Source organism: Halichoerus grypus, chromosome 11, assembly GCF_964656455.1.
Source record: "Halichoerus grypus chromosome 11, mHalGry1.hap1.1, whole genome shotgun sequence".
Taxonomy (NCBI): domain Eukaryota; kingdom Metazoa; phylum Chordata; class Mammalia; order Carnivora; family Phocidae; genus Halichoerus; species Halichoerus grypus.
The window spans coordinates 36,938,677-36,944,047 of record NC_135722.1 but is presented as its reverse complement, the minus strand read 5'-3'; the positions used below and the strand labels follow the sequence as shown (position 1 = coordinate 36,944,047).

Genomic DNA, 5,371 nt, shown 5'->3' with positions numbered 1-5,371 from the left:
TTTCAGTACAATTTCACAGTTTAAGGAAATGAGTTTCCGAATTGAAAAGGCCCACTGAGCACTTTGCAGAATTAATTTTAAAAGAAAAAAAAAATGTAAAGAAAAAGAAAAAACAGAACTAAGGGAAATCACTGTGAAAGTTCAGAATAGCGGGAACAAAGAGAAAATCCTAACAGCTTCCACAGAGAAAAGATCAAACAATCAACAATGAAAACAAGACCCACAGAGGCTCAGAAATCCACATGGCATCAGACTTAGTGGCCACAGCAGGTGCTAGAAGATAGTGGAGACGTGCTTTCAAAATACTGAGGGCAAATGATTTTCATACTAGAATGCCATACTCAGCCAAGCTGTGATTGTGGTGGTAGGCTAATGATATTTTAGACATTAAAGACCTGAAGAAATTTACCTTACACGCATCTTTTCTTAGGAAGTTACAAGAAATAAGAAGTCACAGAAAACAGGACCTGCCCGTTACTAGCATATTGTCTCTTGTCTCAGAACTGTAAACCCACACTTGTAATACTCTGCTACGTGATGCCGGACCGAGACTCTGAAAATGCCTTCCGCCTCGGCCAGCTGGCTCCCTGTTAACTTGTGCTCATAGGGAAGGGGTTTGCCAGAGGGGGACGGGAGGGCTGGAGAAGGAGGAAGGGACGTGCTCCCTCCTGTTTGCTTCCTATCTGCAATTCCTGAGAGGATCACGCTGGCCACCTCTTCGCCCTGGCAGAAAAACCTTCTTCTTGAAGCAACAGCTGAAGCCAGTTTGCAGTTTTCCCAACACTTGCAGAATCTACTTTACTGTGCCCTAGATCACGATACCAGCACCGGCACCAGCCCAACCACCGCCTTCACTGCCCCACCTCCGCCTCCCCGCACATGCAGTTAAAATTACTGGTATGGCTTTTGGCTTTCGGCTCGGGGAGGCAAAGGTGCAACTTTCTTCGGTCGTCCCGAATCCGGGTTCATCCGACACCGGCCACCTCCACCATGCCGCCTAAGTTTGACCCCAACGAGATCAAAGCCATGTACCTGAGGTGCACCGGTGGCGAAGTCGGTGCCACGTCTGCCCTGGCCCCGAAGATCGGCCCGCTGGGTCTGTCTCCCAAAAAGGTTGGTGATGACATGGCCAAGGCAACCGGTGACTGGAAGGGTCTAAGGATTAGAGTGAAACTGACCATTCAGAACAGACAGGCCCACATTGAAGTGGTACCTTCTGCCTCTGCCCTGATGATCAAAGCCCTCAAGGAACCACCAAGAGACAGAAGCAGAAAAACATTAAGCACAGTGGAAATATCACTTTTGATGAGATTGTCAATGTTGCCCGACAGATGCGACACCGATCTTTAGCCAGAGAACTCTCTGGAACCATTAAAGAAATCCTGGGGACTGCCCAGTCTGTGGGCTGCAATGTTGATGGCTGCCACCCTCACGACATCATAGAGCACATCAACAGGGTGCGGTGGAATGCCCCGCTAGCTAACTACAAAGGAAAATGTTTCAATAAAGGATCATTTGACAACCAAAAAAAAAAATTACTGGTACGGTTTCTGAAACCTGATAGTAGTGAGAGGAGACCCCAGCCCAGCGGGCTATGCATCAGACTGGTGGGTTGCTTGAATGGATAGCCCCAGTTGGTGACCTTCCTGTATCTATGCTCTTTGCAGACTGACTTCCAGAATCTTTCATTGAAACATGGAATCTGTTTCTCTACACCTTGATTCTGGACTGCCACTGTGACTTGTTTGGCTGGGAGAATGAGATGGAAGTCATGGTGAACCAGTTCCAATCCTAGCCTCAGGAGGTCTTGGGTATTTCCTTTCTCTCTCTTTGGAGTCCTCGTCTCCACCATGCAATCTGAGCTAACCCGCTGGAGGAAAAGAAATCATGGGGCATGCCATCCTGCAGCCAGCTGCCCCTACCCTCCCAAGCAGGGCTGTAGTTAACTGCAGATGCCTGAGGGAGTCCAGCTGAGCCTGGGAGGACCAGCGCGAAGAGCTCAGCCCAAACTGCCAACCTGCGGGACTGTGAGCTGAATTAAGTGATTGTTGTTTTTAACCACTACATTTTAGAGTGATTTGTTGTGCAGAAATAGCTAATTGATTCACAGGCTTAGTTAGAGAGCAACCAGTCCATATTGGAGCAGGAGGCCTCAAGGCTCACCAATGGATGTATTCAGGAAACAAAATGATATCCTTAGATAAGCTTAATGTGTTTGAATATGTTGAAAGAATATTTACATTTCTAGGGGAGAGTTAAGTAATGATTTGCTTTTAGATTCATTCAAAGAAAGCTAGGCAATTTATAATCAAAAAAATTGTACAAGAAAGACAATGCATCATAATGTTTGATAGGTCTCACCTATGAATAATATTCACACAACCATAATAAAGCAAACACTGAATATTGTTTTAACCTTAAATTATGGTATAATGATATTGGGAGGCTGGGGGTGGGTGTGACTCATGCACATGTGTGATGGAAGATGAAGAGGTAAAACGGGGAGAAATCTAAATCCTATCTTCCATGATTAGAAGTCAAGAAATAGCAGAATGAATATGTTGGAAGCATAGAGATAGATTTCAGAAGAAACAACTAAATTAAGTAGATGGCTCTGTGGAGTCACAGTGTTAGTGGGGTGAGTTGGGACTTATTGTAAGCTTTGTGGAACTATTTGATATGACTGTGTGTGTGTAATAAATAAATATATATATGTGTGTGTGTGTGTGTGTGTGTGTATATATATATGTATATAATAAAATTCAAATTTACTAAAATGAATGGCCTTTGTGGTTTTCCTTCTGCAGTAATTGCCAACTCACTATTGTGAACTTGATTCCCAAGGCTTGGTTTCAGCAGTTCTGTCTTTCTGTGTTTTTACTAGTGGAAATGCAGATAATATTCCTTAAAGTTCTCTTGTGTCCCATGGGCCCTTGCTTCCAAATCTAATCACCATATTTGGTTCTCCCTTCCAAATACGGCGGCCCACCTATCTCACCATCATGTGTGTACAAGAGCTCAGGACATCTTCCCAGCCAGTTTCCCCATCTCTCATCTTTCTTGTTCCCTTCAAATATTCTTCACTGAGCTACCAGAAATGATCTTTCTAAGCAAGTCATCTCAGGTCATGGCCCTGTCTAAAATTCTCCTTCATCTACTCACTAAAATGGCATGCTTGGTCCTTCATGGTCTGGGCTCTCACCTTTCCAGCCTCATCTCTTGCCACCTGTCAAGCTTGTCTCCAGCCACATAGCCTATTCCCACCCCTTGTTTTTGTCATGTTCTGGTTTTCTCCTTAGTTTTTGCACATGGGATTCCTTCTGGCAGACCCTATTGGTTACCAACTCAAAATTCACTCTTCCTTCTCTTTTTACCTACAGATTCCTAGAAATCCCTCCGTCTCAGGGAAAGGCCCTAGTCTTAGTCTGGAGGTGGGCATATAACCCAGTTCTGGCTAATTATTTGGAAGAGTTCTGGCTATGGAACATCAGGAAAGGTTTTCCCTTCGTGATAAGAGGAAGGTATGCAAGCAAAAACTCCCAACCCCATGGAGATGGGCTAGAGACCTGGACCTGCTGTAGAGCAGTGGGAGGAAGAAAGGGGGTGCCTCCTGGAACTCAGGCTTCCTACAGTCTCTGCACCAATGATAGAAACACCACCTGACATTTTGCTGTAGAAAAATAACTCTTCGTTTATGCCACTGCTGACTAGGGCAATACTTGAAGCTGAAAGTGTTTGTAATGGATATACCTACACTTCCCAGCCTCAAGCCTGCTCATTAAAGAGCTCTGTCCCTGACCCTGTGCACCTAGAGCTGCTTTAATTATAGCATAATAGCTAACAGCACCAGCTCGGAAGCCAGACTGCCCCGGTTCTTCACCCAGCTTTACTGCCTACTAGTTGGTAACCTTGCACAAGTTATTTCTCCTCTCTGTGCCTCAGGTTCCTCGTCTATTAAATGGGGATAAGAAATTATTAGCTATATCTAATTATCATAGGGAGTAAACGAGTTAATAGATGTAATGTACTTTGTACCTGGCTCCTGCTAATCATTCCCTTAACTTTTGCTGTTATTAAATAGCAATATATTAGCTTCATCATACTCAATCACAATAGCCTAATAATCCTTTTTCCTGATAGGTTGTAAAGTTAATGAAAGCAGGGATACATCTGTCTAGTTTATTATATTCTCAGGGATACTTTGTCTAGACATACTGCCCAGTAAATATTTACTGAATAAATAAACATAGATCATACAACATAAACAGTATACAAAAAGTAAACCAAGTCAAACATTAACCCAATTGGAAAGGCTTTGTTCACCTGAAGTCAGTGAAAGGAGTTATAAATTCGTAGGTTTGTGAGTTCTAGAAGGCTACTGCAGGAAAAAGTCCCATCATTGCTTCAAAAGACTAAACACCCATGTGCTCATCAGACCCCCAGTGAGCAGGCTTCATTCCATCAAGGAAGAAACCATAAGATCAGCCAAAAGATACTCAACAGCCAGTGTTGAGCCAGATGTCTGTAAGCAGTTGCCTTGGCCTTGTCCACATGTGGCCTTCTGAAGATGGAGACTATCAAAGATAGGATGTGGGAAATAACAATAAATCAAAGCACACCAATTCCAGGTAACTGTGCCTCCAGTATCTTTTTTGGTTTATTTTGATTTATCATGCTTTTCCTTGCCATTCAAACCAGTAGCAGAGGAACTCCCACTCTCTGGGCTTTCATTTTTTTATTTAATTAATTTATTTATTTTGGATTATTTATTGATTGATTTGACAGAGAGAGACACAGCGAGAGAGGGAACACAAGCAGGGGGAGTGGGAGAGGGAGAAGCAGGCTCCCCACCAAGCAGGGAGCCCGTTGCAGGGCTCGATCCCAGGACCCTGGGATCATGACCTGAGCCAAAGGCAGATGCTTACCCGACTGAGCCACCCAGGTGCCCCTCTCTGGGCTTTCAACTCATCCTTATCCCTCACTTGAGCTGGAATGTCATGACAAAGTTATCCTTTACAGTGTGTGTGTGTGTGTGTGTGTGTGTGTGTGTAAATAGAGAAGAAAAATCTAGCACAAGTAACTAGGATTTTCTGGTTAGTATGCAGTTTTTTCCCCCTCATGTCTGCTGATAGGTAAGACAGGGAAAAATACTCCCTGGGCCTTCAGAAAGTTTCTACCATCCATCCTCCTGATAAATCACTTTCTTATCTCTTGCTTTCCCCTTCACCTTGAGCAATTATAGCATCTTTCTTTGCAAAAGCTCAGTAATTGGAAAACTGGTTTATGAATCTGCTAACCTTTTCTTCCCTAAAGGTTTTTTTCCCCATCATACAGAAAGCTAAGGGAAAGAGAAGAGAAAGGGGAAAAAAAA

General features: G+C 43.7%; 1 pseudogene; it reads left to right on the top strand.

The window, feature by feature from the left end:
• Window positions 1-903: 903 nt before the first annotated feature.
• LOC118526348 (large ribosomal subunit protein uL11 pseudogene) lies at window positions 904-1,554 on the top strand (annotated as a pseudogene).
• Window positions 1,555-5,371: the final 3,817 nt, after the last annotated feature.